General features: G+C 40.1%; 1 long non-coding RNA gene across 1 annotated transcript in view; it reads left to right on the top strand.

Moving 5' to 3' along the window:
- Nucleotides 1–19,220, top strand: part of LOC139827404 (uncharacterized) — a 58,493-nt gene extending 39,273 nt beyond the window's left edge. The window contains exons 2-3 of the long non-coding RNA XR_011737938.1: nucleotides 16,160–16,390; nucleotides 19,147–19,220. This is a non-coding gene — a long non-coding RNA (uncharacterized lncRNA). The remainder of the gene's footprint in view (nucleotides 1–16,159; nucleotides 16,391–19,146) is intronic.
- The last annotated feature ends 679 nt before the right edge of the window (nucleotides 19,221–19,899 follow it).

Raw genomic sequence — 19,899 nt, 5'->3', positions numbered from 1 at the left:
TCCAGCTCCTGTGTGGGTATGCAGGAAGGGAAAATCCTGGATACCTTTCACTTGTAAAACTGCCTTATCTCCAGGTTTATCATCAAAGGGAAGCACCACACATCTCCCAGCTTCTTCAATTGTTAGTGCTATCAGACCAGAGTCCACTTTAATATGCTCCCTTTGTGCCCAAGGTAGAAATCATCCTGTACACTGAATGATGCTGAAAACTGTAGAAAAATACTGCATAACCAAACATTGCATCCTGGAGCACACAATCCATGGGAATGAATTAGGGCTTGCACAGGCATCTCCCTTGACTTTTGGGGGCCAGAATTTGCAACACTGTATTTCTTTGAACCAAGGAATATGGACTGTGTGCCTGGTCTTTCTGAAAGGGAAGGAAGTAGCCTCTGTACTCTGCCTGAAAATGGATCTTTGGTTTGGATTTTGTCATTTGCAGTTTTGTGGTTTCTTAACAGTGACTTTATTCCTGAACTTGAGTACCTTCCTTTGACAAGTAGCCTCACAAGTTCAAAGCAATGCACTGCAAAATAGCAATAGTATGGAGATCAGTATCCGGCAAGACCAGCTGATTTAAGTATTGTGGTAAAATAGCAAGAAAATAAGCATATGCAAGATCAGAAGGCCATTTATCCTACTAGCAATTCTCATATGTGCTTACTCAAGCTTACTGTGACATACCCTGGGGACTCAACATAATGGCAGAAACATTAAACTTCGGCATTAAAGGAATGGACTATGTAAGTTGGTTGGAAGGATACCCAAGAGGTTTTATTTTTTTTGCCTATGATAATTATGGTAAAGCAGCTTCAGTTTTCTAGGGGATACATCTTATTTCTTTTCCTTCTGAGACTTCTCTGTTGTAAGTGTTGATTTAAAGAATATATGCAGAAATAAGTAAACAATAAATTTCTCAGAAATGCTTCCATTCTGTTTTTCCAAATGTAAGCATCTAAAAAGTCTCACGTTATTCTGAGAGACGGGTTAAAAACAGAACTGAAGATCAGTTTGGGGTTTTGGCAAACAATACATATTCATGGGACCATAGAGAATGAGAATAATTTTATATTGTACCAGCTAGGGCTCCTATTGGGAAATGGAGACACTGGGTTTATGTTAGGTGAAGAGGAACCAGGTGAGATTCAAAAGCCAGAACTGCAGAGTGGTCTAGTAGATGAGAAATTCTCACAAGAAGATCAAACCTTCCTCCAGTTTCATTAGAAAGGGGAACCGTTGTCTTCATTGTCCCAGATGAATGCCTTCATCATTGGAACCAGTAGAAAAAAGCCAGAGACTTCCTTCTTCCCAGCCACTGACTTGGTGTGATTCACATGTGAGAAAAGTTCCCTTTCTTCATTTTCAGGATTCGGATATGAAGCCTGATCCCAGATAGACTGCGTTTTCCTTCCTTTTCTTTTTGAGGGGGTTCCATGCCAGTGTAATTGACTGTTGCATCCTCAGGCTGCTGGCACAAGCCATTGCAGTGCTGTTCCTTGCAGGGCTGTCTGAGCCCCAACGGGGTGACCATGAGGGACTCAGCCAGAGCAGCCTTACACAATGTGGCCTGTGAGCTGTCGCCACTTAAGAGCTCAGCCTGACAAAGAAACAAAATGGAGATTAATCAGGAGTATGAATCAAAGTGGAGGTGCTCTGAGTACCGGTGGAAGAGGCAACACATAGACCTTTGGCAGAGGATTATAGATGTCAGCTTTTGTGTTTCCTTGGTGAACGTGTCACTGTGGTTGTGTGTCTTCCCTTTTCACGACAACATTTTTTCCCTTGTTCATGTGACTCCTTCCAAATCCTAACTTGAGATACATCCATGTGGGCTTTTGCGAATCTATGTGAACTCTCTCTGCTTTGCTGGATAGAAGACAGCTTTGACCCAGCAGCCATTTAGTCATGTGTAGCATGGTCCAAAGCCTGGCCTGATCTCTCTGTCAGGGTTTAAAAGCTCAAGCTGAGATTTTGGTAGCTGGCTTTCCATTATAAGAGTGGGTTCTTGTCCAGATGGATGAAAATAGAGGCAGACTGAGCCTGTGGTTACATGCAAAGTAGGGCTGACTTTATTCTATGAATTTTGCCATATAAGGAACAGCAAGCCTAAACAGCATGCCAGTTCCTGACTCCATGTTTCATTGCTTCTCCTGTTCTGGTAGAGCTGCTACCTTGTCAAAATACGATATGTACAGGAGAAAATACCAAAAAGAAAATCAAGCAACATATGGGATGTTCTCATCATATTGACTTTTGTGGTGGAAGATGGGACTGTTCCGTGCAGTGCCACGTACTAGAGGTCACGCTGCGGTTTATAACTTAAATTTGAACTTTCTCACTGCTGGTTTTGTTGTGTCAATATTTGAATGCTCTGCTGAGTTGGCACAACCGGATGCAGGTTGTTCCTTATCGAGTTTTGACAGGAAATGTTGCACCAGAAGGGTGGACACAGAGCAGGGTGGCTGCTGGCTACTTGCAGTGGGACATAATTTCCCTAGTAGCATGAGATAATGTGGTTTGTTCATCATGTAAAAAGCCCAGCTCTCATGGTATTTTCCTCTGATTGCTAAGTCCACTGCAGAAGAGTGAAAACATATGACACTTAAAAATAGGATATATCCTGAACCATTGCAAATACCATCTGTTCTGAAAGAAACAACTGGTAGAAAAAAATAACCTTGGGTTGAAACCTTGCATGAAGTTGCCATTTAAAATAAGCAGGGTTGGTTTTGTTATTTTTATTTTTTGGAGGTGTGGAGAAAGGGCTGTTTGATGGCAACTGAAATAAAACAGAAATGTGGAGCTAGAGTGTATGTGTTACAGATATGTAGAAAAGTCGTGTTCTGAAGACCTGTTAAATAGCAAACTCTGGGATCTAAAATCATAGCGATGCTGGAAGGGACTCATGTACAGTTTTAAATCAGCTCATGCAGATGACTGCATTAAGGTGTCTGCTCACCACCAGAAGGTGGTTTCTGGCAAAAAAGTCTGCCTTTCTAGTTACAAACAGATAAAACTTAATTTTCCAATTGAGCCCAGTTCTGTGGTGAATTGTGTGGCTCCCTCACCCATTCAAATTATATCCAGTCTGGCAGTGAGGGGTGGATCAGTAGCTTAGGGAATACTGACTCCATCCCTCTATGCTACTTCCAAATCACACTCAGAGCCATCACCTGTGGGAACACAGGGAAAGTCTCTTTGGGCTTTGGCTGTTCCCAGCAGTCAGCACCCCTTCTTCTGGCTCTGTAAGGTCTCGTGACATGATCAAAAATAATTGAGTTTTCACACAGGGGCAAGTTACTGTCCTCCATGGAGCTGCAGGAACTAGCCATGCCACCTACCCCAAGTCTGATGAAAAATCCTGAAAGCCCATTAGCAGCCTTCGTCACTTGTTTTGTTTTGGATACCCTGCAGAGGAGTAAAGTGGGATAGCTTTGGTGTATCTCCATGATTTGCTCTGGTATTGAAACAGTCCAAATGTGAACAGCCAGTTACTGTGCTGAGAAGCAACTCACTTGCCTCCTTTTACGTGAGCTGAAGGCATCAGAGCATCTGTGGGCTACATTCACACACAGTAGCATATGAAAATTGTGCCTGGGCAGGTTTAGATTGGATATTAGGAAAAATTTCTTCATTGAAAGGGCTGTCAGGCATTGGAACAGGGAAGTGGTTGAGTCACCATCCCTGGAGGTGTTTAAAAGATGCGTAGATGAGGTTCTCAGGGACACGGTTTAGTGAAAACGTTAGGCTAACATTGGGCTTGATCTTGAGGGTCTTTTTCAAAAAAATGATTCTATTATTCTATGAAATCAGCAGGCCACAGTAGAGACATGAAGTCTGTGTCTTGGGAGTCTTATACTGGTTAGAGATCTGAAAATGGGATACCTGCATTTCAGTGAGTTTACTCCTGTTCTACACCAAAGTAAAGAATAGCAGACAGGTATCCAAGGCACGTGCCAAGAAATTGTGTGTTAGGTGAAGGGAGTGAAAACCACTTGGTGTTTGCTCAAACAGGATAATCATGTTCCAAGGGAGTGTCCTAATCCTGTCAACCTCACACTGTTTTTGCTAATCCCAAGTGGGACAGCGTGGTGAGGTAAGAAAAGGGCATTTTAATGAATAGGTTTGATAGTGATATTTCTGTCTCTTTTTTTTTCTTGCATCTCTCAGCCCAGGAATAGCTGCAGTGATGTAATGTTGCTATTTAGAATTTTTTCAAAACATGTTTTGAGTTTAGTGTCTGTGCAATTGAAAATTTTGCTCTGGAATGAGTGCATCTAAGGTAAAGGCTGTGTTTGTGCATTTTCAGGCTCTGTCAGGCTATATGAATTTGGTCTGCCATACTTCCAATCCTCTTATCTACAGTCTGAACATCGGAAGATTTGAGCAGTACCAGCTTGTGCTCAGCCCTTGTGATAAGCACTTAAGGGATAGGACAAATCCACTAAACGCATTCTCTGCTGTGCAGAGAAATAAAGCAATAACCTGCTTGACAGTGTTTGATCCTAGTAGACCTAACTCCTGAGATTAAGACCTTTTGGTACTTGCTCCAGGGAATGAGTAATTTTTTTGTGATGTGTTGCTACAGTACATTTCTGTGTTCTGGAGGCATGTCTTAACCTTGCTGCAGCAAAGCCTTGCTGCATTGTACCATGGTAGAGTGACAAAATACTGTGACCTCGAGGGTAAAACTCCATGGAAGCATGAAGAGTAACATGGCTGGCATGGCTCACAGTCCGTCGGAGAGTAAGATTCTGATTTCAAGAGTGACAACAGACAAAAAACCCTCAGTTTTGCAGGAAGGTTTTTTTTTTTTTTTGGTCAAAAATGGTTTCATACTGGAACAGTGCAGCTAACTTACTAGCCCACAGAAAGAGGTAATGTTCAGCCCTGTTTTAAATAAAATACACAGTTCTTCCAACACCATTTGTATGTATAGTTTCAAGCCTTGCATGTGGATGAACTATAGTTAATGTTTTAATAATCTAGTAACATTTCATAACCACTTTGTTTTTGTCTACCGGCTTTTTCCATCCCTTGGCAATGACAGTCTTGATCTCCCATGGCAGAAGTTCGATATCTCTCTAAAGTTGAGATAAAATCTTCTGTACTCTGAAATGTTAGATCAGCCTCATTTTTTTTTTTCCAGCTGTCAAGCTTAATGCGTTTTTAAAGCACCCTCCTACTTTAAGGTACAGCGAAAGTTGTGAAAAGTGAATATGTAATGGTGCATTTCTATTTACTGTACACGTATCTGTGAGAGATCTGGACTCAGAACTTGATTCTGCCACTCCCTAAATTTGATGTGAGTTCAGCCCTGCTCACAGGTTCATATCTAGTTGTGAAGTTTGTAGTTTTGTAGATCTTTCTAGTGTCTTAGAAGAAAACTCTGGTTTTAGGCAATACTTAATTTTGGCCCAAAATATGTGAGTTGGCTTGCAGTACATTCCCACTGTGGTCTTCTGTGCCTGTATCCTATCACGTTCTCTTTTGCGACTTCCACCTCATGTTAGCTGCGATGCCTAATATTCAAACAAGTTCATTAGATATGTCGATGTTTTAAAAATATAAGCTGCATTTTTCAGGCTATGGACCAACATGTTCAAAACCATCTGTGATATCAATTGCTCAACTTATGCTCTCAGAAGAGCCTGCTTTACTTAAGGCGAGGGCTCTGCATTTACAGAAAATTAAGATGATACTTAAGTACCTCAATTCACTTTTGAATGTTTCATCTGAGACACTACCATTACAGCATTTATTGTACTTAACTCTGCTCTTTTGAAAATGTGGCAGGGCTGGGTGCTTCTGTCATTCATCCCAGTTATTTGTGAGCCCAAATGTGGAGTTAAGTAACTGATTTCAAACAAATAACCATGAAAAGAGGTGGTGAAAGTGGTAAGTATAAACTCAACAAAATTCCACAGCATGAGACTTAGGCCTAATGGCCCTTTGGCTGTTCAGGTTAACGTGATTACCAGGGGAGGCTTCTTTTTCCTGAAGCGTTTATTCAATATATGTTTCTTTGGCCCTTTTGCTCTGCTTGGTTGGCTGTTCATGGCTCATCCTTGCTCTTCTGTGAATAAATAAGTTGAATTGTTAGATATTGAATTAGGAATCCTCTTCTGCTGTCAGAATGGTTTCTAAAGAGGGTAAGAATACTTCTGAGAAGGAAAAAAATATATATTTCTAGGTTGGGTTTTGTAAGTCATGCTGGTATGACCATGTTGGGGGTTACCTAAAATTGTAGCGCTTTAAAATGCAGGAAAGCTGACATAAAAATGCAGAGGAAAAGCATGTCTCACAAAAATTGTGTGTTTACAGAGTGACCTTGTATACTTCAGGGACACTTTAAAGAGGAACATTAAGGGTGAAAAACCTTAGTTGTAGAGCTCTTCTGAATTTTAGTTCTTTTAAACATATTTTATTATCAGACCTTTATGCTATGTGGGAACAAGAGAGGACTCCTCAAAGCAGCAGCACCAAATATGACCAACCTGAGGTAAAAAAATCTCTAACACTTTCCCGTTTCTGGTTTGGTATGTGCTGCTTCTGTCCTCAGCTACTGCAAGTGGCTGGCATCTTGATTTAACTATTCAAGTAGATAGGCTTTCTGCAGGTCACTGGGGGTTTCTATTTTATAATCTAGTTCAGAGAGAAAAACCCTCCCAACTCATTCCCCCCACAAGCCTGACCGGTGAGCTACTTAGACTAATGCTTGGATGTACCCCTTTGCTAATGTAACTCTATGTTCAGGTTCTTCAGCTGTGTCTTTTTTTTCTGCCCAGAATTTGTGGACTTTGGACTTTTTCAAGGATTCTTAGTGTTTTTGTAACCTTGCTGGAGCAAAAGTACTTGCAGCAGAAAAAAGAGCTATAATAGTTCAACAATACCACAGGCCATGTGGAAACCCAGTGTGTCCTCTGCAGATGTGCAACTCCATTGCATAACACCAGCTCGCAGTTCTGCCTGAGTGCGTCTCTGTACATTCTGGAAGTACTGGACGCAAAAAAGATGTCACATGTTGTGTGCATACATATATTTCTGCCTGGTGGAGCTTTACCCTATGCCCAGGCTTCTGAGTACATGGCTGTGAACAGTCACAATCACCTAGTATAAATCTGTTTTATCATAATACAACTGCTACAGTAAAAATTATTAATTCACTGCTGGTCCTGAACCAAGACTGACTGTAAAGACCTGTAGACTCAATTCTTATTTTTGTATACAGACCCTTTTCTAGCCACTTGATGTATCAGCACCAACAGATAAGGTCCTTTGCCCTAGCAAGAATGCTACAATGGGTTTTGACATACGTAAGAATTGGGAGCACAAGCATCTCAGAGTGCTGAATGATTTATGAATATACTTTTAGTTAAAAGAGAAATGACCACAGCATTGGCTGTTTCTCCAATGAATATTTTTTTTGCATTCAAAGAGTAAAATGTTGAATGAAGCATGGTATCTGAAGGTACATCTACATAAATTAGGACTGACAGCCTCTCCTTCTCTGCCCTCACTGGGTGCTGTGTGAATTCCACGTGGAGCATGGGCAGTGAAAATTTTGAGTCCGCAACAGTCTGTGTACATGTGACTTTCTGCATCTCCTAGTTCACATTGTGGCCTCTGTTGCTCTCTTGCAAAGCTGCTGTCAGCCACTCAAAGTGGCCCACTCTTCCCATAAAGATTTTAGATGCCCAGAATATGTCTTTTGTTGTTAACTATTGTTTTTTGCAATTCTGGAAAATTCCAGTATCTTCATGCAAGACTATTGACCATCAAGGTTTGTGTAAGATGTTGAACCATACTGTACAAACTGGTTTTGGTCATGTAAGCCTTTGGCTGTTCACTGAACTTTTCTCAGACATCTACTCCCACCACTTTCTTCTTCAGAACCCCTCATTAGGTTGTCACTTTGGTCAAGCAAGACTTCAGGCTTGCTTCTGTTTTTCCAGCTATTTCTAAAAATACCCATTTTTATGTCAGATTATTCTGTGATGAGAGTTCTCTAATTCGTCTTTAGTATCTTGCCATGTGAGAGATCAGCATTTTCTTTGGCTCAGTTTGGTCCATTGCTGATGGAATATCAAACTTAACACACTAACATGAAACAGCTCCGTGCAGAAACTGGGATGGTCCCCACATTTCAAGTTAATATTGTCAGTTTCTATTTCTGTAGAAGTATCAGTTGAAAAATTTCACAACCCTAACTTGTTTTAGTTGTAATTTGCTTTGTTTATTTCTAGTGTTTTGGTTTGGATCACCTTAAAAATTCCCTTTCCCCACTGGGTTCCCAGCTTAATGTGTGGGTATGTCAGCATCCATCATAAGATACAAAGACATCATTTACACACTTTCATTATAAAACAGTTGGGATGGTCTAATTCTGGTGGTATAGTTGGTGGCTGAGTTACCAAGATAGCAAAGCTTCTCCAGAGCAGAAGTCTGTGCTTGGCTGATTAGCTCTCCCATTTTATGACTGCATGGTCATAACTGAAATTTAAAAGCTTAAGGAAAAATTTCCTTCTTCACTTAGCGGAGCATGTGGCAGAGTTAATCAGTTGCAGGGAGGTGTTGTGTGGCACACAGAAGGCACATCTGCTCGTTGTCACCTTTTGGGCCAGGGACTCTCTAGAGACACAGAACATTATTGCTGAAAACATTCCCACATTTGTTGCCATTATCACACTAGCTAGTCGTGCAAAGATGGTCTGAATTGCGTAGGTAATATCCTGCATACTGAGAGAAATGTCAAACTGAACAGAAACACAAAAGCCATTGTATTAACTGATGAAGTTGCCCAAGGTGCCCAGAAGTAAATGGGAATCTGAAAGTGTTACCTTACTAAAGAGAAGAAAAAGCGTAGGGCTTGACTCATGCTCAGCTGTGTTTTACCTAAGCAAATGTTTCTGTTTCTACTTTAGCGTGTGCTAGAAAAGCAGATTCTGGATAAAGATCTCACATTTTTACCAGAAAAAAAAAATTGTTTGGAAAATTATATTTTGAAATTCAATTTTTTTAATAAGAACAAATTTAACAAACAAACAAACACAACATATTTTTTCTTAAATGAGCTTTGTTCCCTTTGAAATAGAAATAAGGGAAAGCGTGTATTTTTGATGAAGAGATGTGAATAGGGCACTTGGCTGAGTTTGAATATGGTGTGGAAGCCCATTTCAATAAAAGCTTAAGAAAAAGTGTATTACACTCAGCTCCTAGCCGGGAAAGAATGTCTATGCAGAAAACCCCCTTTCTTTTTAGCTCTGTTACCTACAGTTTCAGATTATAATAATGACTTTTTAATATTTCTGTCTGGGAAGTAGAGACATTAATATTCTCCTAGAGAATCCACAGCAGTGACTGTAAATTACACGGTACTCTGGAAGCACAGCAGGAGGTGTTTCCTTCCTTGGACAGTTTAATGCATGGTCCTCATACCCCAGTGCGCCACCCATATTTAACTTGGATTTTGCACCAAATGACAGTGTTGTGGAAGCTGTAGCTCATCTCCTCCTGGCCAGACGGCTGGCAGGAGCACCTGTCCATGCAGGTGAACTGTCCCTTGTGGTCTGTGGTTTATTTGCTCTGAGAGCAATGAGACGTAAGGTCTGGGCTGAAGTTTTCAGTGTCTTCCTAGGGATTTACCTACTGTTTTTAACAAGAGTTATAGGGATTAACCCTTTCTCAGCCTTGGAAAGGTCTACTCTATTGCCTTTACTCATGAACACGTCAAAGGTTTCGAGAAGTTTATTTTGCTTTACCTGGGGCTGTTGTTTTGGGAGTGAGATCTTATCATTGGCAGTACATGATTTTTTCTAAATAATCATAGTATCAGATCCAACACTTTGTGGACATTAAATAAGGGCCTTGTCTGAACATCCTGAGTTCAAACTAAGGGGAAAATGATATGTTCAACTGGGATCTCTGTTTTAGTCGGAACCCTTCTAGGAGTTGTTTCACCTAATAGTAGTGAATGACAGTTACTTAATCAGGACTAATTAAAACACATTTGCATAATGAGGATATATTCAGCTTGAGCCAAGTCATTAAGCGGTGCCTAAATTCATATCACAGTTTAAACTTTTGGAAGTTTCCAAATAAGTTTTAAATGAAGCTGCAAGGCAACAAATTTAATTTTTATTTGTTGATTTGAATTTTTTTCCTGTATTTTACTTGTCTTAACAAGTAATTAGACCAAGGTTTTCATAGCTTTTCTTTTTTAAAATAGAACAATTTACGGTTCATTGAGGTGCCTCAGGTTTAGAGTATTGTTTAGTGGAGTTTGGTGTATTGTTATTGGCAGGTAAAAGTACAATTTTTTCATGTGCTTTTTTAAGTTGAAGTTTTTCCTCTATGGACAGATTTTCTGCACATTCTTGCAGAAACTGTGACAGAGTAGTGTTATCCGATGTCAGTCACCTGGTTATCATAGCACAGGCTAGAGCAGTGAGTGAAGAAGATGATGTTCTCTGGTGCTGCCTGGTGTGTGGTCCCAGAAAACAGTACCTAGTCTTTTGCTACCACAGTCTTCATCTCTGAGGTAGGTGGGGAGGGACCTTAATGCGCATGGAAATAGAAGCAACAGAGTGCTTGTTTGGGGAAAAAAAGACCTCTCAAAGAAATGGGTGAGTTGGTGGAACACTCTGTATTTTCTTGAGGAATAGCTACAGGGGTGGGACCTTCTCCACTACTTCTTTTGTATTTCCAAGACCTCCGCAACACACCATCCCCATGGGGACAGGGAGGTCTGAATGATTAAGTTGTTCAGCATTGTTACTAGTTTGATTTCCACCTGAATGGTGCCTGTGAAAACTAAATCTTTCTGACAATAAATCAGCTGCTTCCTGAAACCTTTGAATTTAAGGTGAGGAGAAACCCAGAATTGTGTGGGCACTTGCATGGGTAAGAGAAGGGCTGATGGTAATCACAGTCTGTGTGATTAAATGACTTCAAAGTTATTGTAAAAAGTCTGACTTTGATCAGACCTGTGATGCCTCTCAAGTAGAATGTTCATGTGACAAGTATAATTGCTTTGGCCGCAAATATATTCTAGTTGATACACAGGATGCAGGTACATTGGTTAATAATGAATTGAGAAACAGAAAACATAATTTAGAAGATCATATGTGTGCTTGGAGGAAAAGAGGCAGAGTGTCTGCTGCCTTAGATCAACAGCTTTATTTTGAAGTTATACAAACACAGCTCTGTGCCACCCTGAATCCTCAGTCTCCTTTGGCTAGCGTTACTGAATTTAGGTAGCCTTTATTTTTCCCTCAGAAGGTACTTGGTTTGGCTTTACAAAGAACAAAATTGGTAGTTTTGATAGATGGATTCACTTGTTACGTCCCTACTTGCATGCCAGTGAGGGCTTGTGAGTACTTACCTTTCTTACCTTTTACAAGATCCTGAGACAAGGGAAAGATTTCTATCAAGCATCTTTGTGGTGCTCAGATCTGAGGTCAACAGTTCTTATTTTTATTTATTGGGACATAATGCTATAAAGCCATCCCAGCTTAGAGTGTAAAAAAGAGAGGCCTGAGACCTGTGCTCTGTCACTTGTTCCCCTGGTAGGACAGGGCTGGGTTTCCCTGTAGTTTGGAGGATGCACGCAGGGGGATTTTTCCCAGCCTTGTTGCAGTGTGGTGTCTCAGCTGACAGAGCAACGTGTTGTCACAGGGCAGCGAGCCAGGCCTGAGGATTTCCACGTACGCCTTTCTTCTCAGCCTGCATGTTCATTCATGCACGCAGAGGAACCGTGGCCAAGTGCTGCACTGCAGGTGGATGCAGGGGCTCTCTGGGAGGCCATAGAGGAGGGTGAGCAGGAATCCAGGCATGGCTCTGAGTCTGTGCCAAAAAAAGCCAAGCTTCTCAAAGCACCAGGATTTAGACCTGTGGCTAATAAATTAATGATGCTGACAAATAAATGACTTCCAGCTATGCTGTGAGGGGCAGTGGATGGTTTCCCATATCGCTTTATTTTTCACCTTGTAGTCTCTCTGCTGTGCTACATGCTGCTGGTATCAAGGGCCATGAGCAGAGTGCAGATCAGTCTCTCAGTCAGTTGTGTTTTAAATGCAGCATGGAGAGAGGTTTTTATCTTCCTAAATACCTTAACTGCTTCCTGGGCACGGTCCCTAAAATCTGGGAATTTACCTTGCTTAACGCACGTGGAACGCGGTATGTAGCTTAAAATGGAGACTCCTCTTTCTCCTTGACTGGCGCATCTTTAAAATCTCAGCACACCCACACACTGAAGGTCGGGCTCATCTGATGCATACTTAAGATCTCCCTGGGTGGTTCAATGCTGCTGCCTCTGCACAGCTTTCCTTTTTGTCTGCTGTGCCCTGCTTTTCGGCAGTGAGGCTATTGCAGTCTCTCAGAAGCGCTTTACCCTATTTCTGTATGAGGATATTCTGTCTCTCTTTCTAAACAAACATGGGAGTTTGGGTCTTAATGTGAATCTGTAGCCTTTGCTGAAGTGTATGTTGATATGATAGAAGTATGAAGAGAGATATTTCCCTTTTTGAAACACAGGCTGTCTTCTAATTCTCCCTATTATGGCAAGCCTCAAGTCCTGTTCAAGTTAACCAACCTACTTACCAAAAATGGCAAAATACTGAAATACAGTAGAGATAAATTGTCTTATACCTGTCATAATGGAGGGCACTACTAGTACTGTAATAATATAATGATTCCTAGTTAACTGAGTCAATATTTTTAGGGCTGAATATATACTATCCCTTGATAATATCTTAAAAAAAAAGTGGATGAAGGATCAGGAAATGCCTTCTTTTGGGGGAATTTCTTGTGTAAAGAGTCCCGACTGTACCTGAAAGGCAACTTATAGTTCCAGGGGATGAGAGAAGTGAGAATGGATAGCAGGGCTTTTAGAAGAAGTTAGAGGCAAATGCCCTGTACTCATTTCAAAGCAGACCTTTGCAATCCCAGTATGTGCTCACCTCTGAAGAAAAATAACAATTGCTGTCCTTCTCAAACTTTCTAAGTGATGCGAAGCACAGAAGGTCTGAGTTTATCTTCAAACAATATCATACAGTATTGCCCCATGGAGTAGCTGTGATTCAGTGGTGGCTGCTTTCTAATTCAAGTCTCAGATCTTTTAAAGATCTTGGCATCATTGAAGATGAAGGTTATAAATCATTTTGAGAGGAGCAGATTCAAAGTAGAGAAATTTTCTCTGAGGAGACAAATTTAGAAACATAAAATTGATAAACAGCAATAAATGTATCTGAAATGTCTAAGCGTATCCCGTTCAATTTCCTCCTCTTGTATGAAGTATAATCAAGAGCATTTCTTGCCTTTCCAGAGTGCTGTAGCAAGTTTAGAAAGCATGGCTAGGTCAATTCCTGGTCTGATAATAACATAGTAGCCTGAAGTCTCAATGCTGACCGCTGAAGAGCTTCTTCAAACATCTCTTTTGAACAGTGCTGGCTGTAATGATAATAACAATCACACTTGGAAGTCCATATGAGGAGAATACTTCATGTAATAGGTCAAACTGGAGTTTTGTTTCTTACATCTCTTGTAAATACACATCAGAGCAGTAGTCACTGCATAAATTTATTATCATGCTCTGTTGGTAAGAGCCTCTTGATTATTTGTGCAAATGGTGCTTGTTAAGGCCAGTTTTGTAGGGCTAGGTTTCTGGTTCTCCAAATGACATTATGTTAATGGACACAGCTGTCTTTAAAGAAATTGGATCTCTTGGCCTTTTAGTGAAGAAAATATTGGACTTCAAAGATTAGGAAAAAATGCACAATGTCCAAGACTGCATTGCTTAATATTACAGTGTTCCACAGCTGAAGAAAAATTATTCTGATGGTTTGTTGAAATAAAAAAAACTCAGACCTCTACCACCTCTCCTGATTCATAGTTGTTTTTATAATATCTCAGATAGGCAGAAAAGATGCTTGGCTCTAAAAGCTGAAATAAAATAAGCGGGTGGTAAAACAAGGTGGCTTAATTTTTCTGGAATTGTGTGGAAACACTTATGTCTTAAACATTAATTTTTAAGCACCATTTTCCAAGTGTCCTTGTGCAGCACCCCATTATTGACTCAATAAATACATTACTGGTGCTATTATGCCTCTCCAGAGCAAAGGCATCTTTGCACCCTTCACATGTTTGTTTTGAGCTGTGACCATGCGACATCCACCACAGCTGCAGCCACAACAGGCTTCCCACAGCTCTTACTGACACGATGCAATTCAAAAGGCATTGCTCTTTTTCAGAAACCACAGTAATTGCAGGAACAGACACAACCCTTATCTAAAAGGCTGAGCTCAGCCAGGTTACGTGTCAGACTAGGTGTTGCTGGTGATAGCGTAGGCAATAAGCCTCCATATTTTCTCCCATTCCTTCTCTTGACCTCTCACACCAGGTGCTACCTGGCTTCTGACCAGCTAGTTTTCTTGGCGACTCTGTTTCCCTGGCTCATACTCCCATTTTTGGCAGATTCCAGGTCCTTTTCCTAAAATGCCCTTCTTAATATAGCATGTCACTGCTTTCCTTCATGTCAGTCCAAACTCTCAGCTCCAACATGCCACATGTCCAAGACCTCCTACCTCTCTGTGTTTGTTCCAGTAGAAGCTGAGCAGGGTGTGTGTCATAGGCTTTAATATTCTTGCTCTTACAGGACAGAGCTTTTATTTGGCATAGCCCACCTTACATTAAGGAGCCATTTCCAGTGATGGCATACATAGAGAGTCTTATGAATAATTTGAAAAAGAATATTACATGGTGAAGTTAAAATACTTCATTCTTTTGTGCAATGTGGTGGATGATAGATTTTTTTTTAAAAGAGAAGAAGTTATTTTAGAAAGTTTTCCTTTCTGTATCTTCAGTTACTTGTACTGAGAATCAGTCAAAAAAATTACCTGTCTCCCTTAAAAAAATCATATTGAATTTGAAAAACTATTTAAAATCCCATTTTCTCTTACTTTTTCCCTGCTCACTCCTCTTTTTACATACGTATGCATATATATATATATATAAATGACAATTGGAAAAATAAGCCTGAACCTTATTTTTTCAATTTGAAGGAACGATGCCTGTTTGAAAAGATCTCTATTAAGGTAGGAACTGGTAAAAAGAAATATTTTACTTTATTAATTCAAGTCCTGCTCATGAGAACATGAAAGGAAATATTTTTATAGTCCAGAGATTTTTGCAAAAGCTTGTTTTTACAAATTCTTAGAACTATGTAGGACTAATTTGGCAATATTTCTTCAAAACTGAACAGCTGAAGGGATAAAGTAGAGTTATGTTATCTTTGGGTTTTCACAGTTACTTGCTTAGGGATTCATATATAAAATTCAGTTACCTTCAGAAGACCTCGCAAACATTATCAATTGCCCAACTATTGTTATAGTAACTATTCACTTTGGCAGATGTTAGTTGTTATCCAGTATCTTATCTAAATAGTATCTGATCTTACTAAAAACAAAGCAAACAAGGATCTAAAACTTAAACCCTAGGTTTTTTAGGAATTGAAATTTCAATTCCACAGGAAATTCCATCATTTCTAATGCATCTCTTTGAACTTCAAAAGAAAAGCCAAATATTGTGTATTTCTTGGAAAAACAAAAATTTGCTTGGCTTTCAAGTGAAGAGTATGAAAGTATTTAGACATGACAGTACCAAATGCTTCAACTTTTTAAACAGTGTTTTTAGTAATGCTGTATGCATTTACTTTTAAATTATAGTGGGATAGCGATAATATTTGATGTGTGGTAATGAACTATCTTAAATTAGGCTCTTTAAGATCAAAACTGTGTACCCAACTCCCCAGTGCACCTTTTTTCGAGACGAAACTCTACAGAAACAACATGGGCTGGTTTGGGACTTGATCCCACAGGCATCAGAAACAGAAAAAGGGTCTTCCACAGGCTAATGACATCTAGGAAAACTGTGTGGCTTGTAGTAGAATGACAAGCAGAGAACCACAGCCCTGGAGACCAGAAAGGAATTTGACATACATGTGGTATCATAATATGGTATTTTAAATGACATATTCATGCTAAAGTAAAAGAGAGACATTGCAGTAGTGTGCTAAAGAAATCCTCCCACTTTTCCCGCTGTAGAGTACCTGCAAATCAGCACTTCCTTATTTCTATATGTCTTTTTAAATTTCTCTGTTCAGAACATCCTGCAGTTGGAAAATCACAGGCGTATCTGCAACCCTCCAGAGGAGACGGAGCGATTCAAAGGCCCCTCTCAGGCTGTGATGGGAAACAGAGAACCAGACTTCATGTGTAAACTGGAGAGGACTTTGCTGCCAGCAAGACATCCTTTGAGGTAGTTGCAGCTCAAAAGATTGTTGAAATGAGCAGAGCCAGAGTTTGACTAGAAGCCAAGAAAAAGAGTAGCTCAGGTCAGTCAATCTACCATGTTGCATGTGGGGGATCTATGATACAACACTGTCTCTGCCTGCTCTGAAATAGGATAATTGAAGGGATACAGTCTTCAAACAGATCCTTGCCTGAACAGCAGCTCTTAGGGCTTGCTAGACACCATTGATGTAGGACTCGGGAAACTACTCCAGAAAAACCATGGAACTGGCGAGAGAAATAGTTGCATAGCAGCTTGTAGAGCTCACAGAGAGGGGTCTTTGGAGAGAGATAGGAAAAGAACGGAGAGGGAAACCGAGCTGTTCAAAGATATGAAGCAACTTCTGCACATGCAGCAGCTGAATAGAGTTGCACTCTTCATCCTATCAGTGATGGAGTGCCATGACAGAGACTAGATAAAATAATGAGTCTAAGCCGCTTGAAGACTTGAAGGTGACTTCAAATTTGGTTATTATTCTTAGGCAACATTTAGACAACTCAAAACTTGAGCAAGCCTCCTGTGCCTTACACACAGCTTTCTTGATGTATCTCAAACACAGCTGAGGATACTTACTTTACAGACATTTATAAAATTGTGTTAGGAGCAGATGGAGGAAGTAGAAATATTAAAAATTAAATGGACAATGGAGCTTGGAATAGCAAGTATTCAAAAGGGCGAACTGAAATCATGGGCAACACATTCACCATCACCTCTCCATTCTCAAGATGTTTCTATGCCAAAGTGGTGATATTTCACTACTCCACTGGTATGACAAAACCAAGCAGAGAGAACTGTAATCATTAAAGGGGAAATGTTACATGAATTAAAAAAAAAAAAAAAAAAAAGAAAAAAAAAGAAAAAAAAAAGTCTCACTTTCTTGGAGATCATCCTCTCCATCTTTCATCACACAAGCACATTGAGACCTACCTGCAATTTCCTTCCCACAAATCCTAAAAGGCAAAGTCCTCAATGAGTGATGAAGAAATTAAGACATCTTAGCCCAGCTGCACAAGAGGATATTAGCTAATGCCAAAATTCTTATTTGGCATCCCATAAATGGTACAGGGTTCACGTATTTCTGGAAAATACCTCTGTGTTTTTCCTTTGACCTCCTCTGACTTCTGAGAACTCTTGTGTAATCGCTCATTTCACAAATCTCTGGCTGTACCAGAAAAATTTGTTGCCCTGAGGTCAAGATTCAGTGGTGTCATTGTTGAAGCCTGTTCTCGTTTCTGGTTTTTGAAGGCTGGCTACCTGGCTTCAGTGAAACTCCAGATCTGAAGATGTAAGCAGCAAACTCACAATGGTGAAACTGGATCATCTGAATGCAAATCTGAACATAGCATATGCATGACTGTAGCTTCTTCCACAGATTTTGGAAATGTGAGAGACGTTTCCACTGAAAATTTCAGCTGGTTTCATAATGGTTACCACTGTGACAAACCAGGTTTGGAGTGGGTCTGCTGACTGGATTTGTTGATCCCTTGAGCAATAAACCTTGCTGTAGGAACAAACAGAAAGCACAAGGATTCTAATGGAATTTCCACATAGAAAATTTCATATGAGAGACATTCCCAATAAAGGAGAGCCTGATCTTAGAAACAGCCAGTTCCTGATTCCTTTCGTTGTATTTGATCACAAGCTGTACTTTGTGTGATCAGGTAGTCATGGATTTCTTTATGTTAGTAAGAGACAACACCTGCCAAAATTTTCCTCCAGAAGCAATCATGTGGCTCAGAGGCCAAAAATAAGCCCTTAATAATGGACAATCCAAATGAGGTTACTCTTTCAATACTATTGCTACTGGTCCCATGTTGGTGAAACAAGCATTTGCTCTGAACAAAATGATTCAGCTCCTTCCAGACGAACAAATCTGAGCTCTGCATGACCCTTGATATACTAAGGTTGTCGTGATGTCTCAAAAGACCCAGGAAAAAATGTAGAGAGAAGTCCTAAGTAATTTGGCAGTAAAGAAACTGTCCTCTTATCATGAGGCTTTCCTTAGCACTGTAGAACAAGCTTCATCTATCTGAGAAATGCTTCTAGTTGAAGAGTTAAAGGCATATTCATATTTATTTTATTAAACTTCTTTTAAATAGAATTCAATTTGTGCATTATAATGCAATTTATGTTTCTAGTGTGGAGATAGTCGAGGTGTGTTGCTTGAGAGATATGTGTTCCAAGGCCCAATCTTGGAATATGTAAATCACATCTGGATTGAACTCACGTGGACTTTTCTCCTCTGGGAGTACTGGACCACATCATATTGAAATGGCAACAGCTGGAATTATACTTGATTTTTATCAAGTATATTTGAATGATCTTTCTTACCTTGGCAACAGTATCGATGCTCCTTGTCAACCCTTCAAAAAGCAGTTTATCCTGTTGTGGCTTCATGGCTCTTTTAATTACAAATTCAGCTGGGCCAAATTCTTACTCAGCTTTCATTTGGGAAAAAACTCCCACAGAAATATCTTTGTGAACTTGTGTAAGTGAGAGCTCATTAGAAATGTAAGCCAAAAGAGTTGGCTTGGTTAGCTGCATTTCTCAGTAGTCCTATCCCTGTGCTATTACTGTTTTCCCCAAATTGCTAGTCATGAGGGTTTGTGTGTGTGTGTCTACTCTTTAAACTCTGCCATTCTTCCTTTAATTCCTTTGTAAGCTGAGTATCAAGTTGAAACTTCTTCCATTCAAGATCCTTTACTACCACGCTGCTCCTGATATTACTGATGGTGCATCTCACTAAATGCCCTGCGTTGGGCAACACTTCCATTCTCTTACTGGGTGTTATATTTGCAGGTCTCTTCTGCACTATAGTCCTATTGAAGAAAAGAAGCCAAGAAGGGGTCACCGTGGATTGGTCACAAGCTGTGCATTCAGATGTGGTCTGTATGGAAAGAGTTTTGATACTGGAGTACTTATGTTCTGTGGGTGTATGTGCATGCAGACATGCTCAGTCACTCAGGGACTGTGTGGTGCTGTGGTTGGTGCAGGATTATACGTATTATTTGAGCTGTGGCTTTGTCACTTCTATGACATATAAATCATGTGGATTTTCCTAGACCATAACTCAGTAGGAGTAATCAAGAACTATTTTAGACAGATTTGGAAAATATGTTGGAACCGTTTTTGTCTGTTCATAAAGACAAATGCTTTATTTAGAAGTTCTAATTTTTAGAGTTAAAAGGTGAAAATAAAATCCCAGAAAAAAATGTAAATAACGTCATGACACTAAATGAAAGCCTCAGAACTTTCCAGGGCATCAACTAAGTCCTTTCTGCTCCCTAAAACCTCTTATTTTGTCTGGAAAGGATGGGAGAAGAGAAAACTATGAAAAAGTCCTGAATTTAGGGCTGGAGGGGTAGCACAGCTCATTTAGAGCAAAAAGGAGAGAGAATCTTTACCAGGGAGGTTGATTTACAGACCACTGCTCTTTGGAGTTACCTGTAGGATTGGGATTTGTTATCTTATAAATAGCAGAGAGATGGATGACTAGACGGAGGATGGGGAAGCTGCAGGAGTGATTCACGTATTAAAAATCTCTGTGATTTA

This window comes from Patagioenas fasciata, chromosome 2, assembly GCF_037038585.1.
Source record: "Patagioenas fasciata isolate bPatFas1 chromosome 2, bPatFas1.hap1, whole genome shotgun sequence".
Lineage (NCBI taxonomy): Eukaryota > Metazoa > Chordata > Aves > Columbiformes > Columbidae > Patagioenas > Patagioenas fasciata.
The sequence above is the reverse complement of the archived record's forward strand: the minus strand, read 5'-3'. Positions and strand labels throughout refer to the sequence as shown.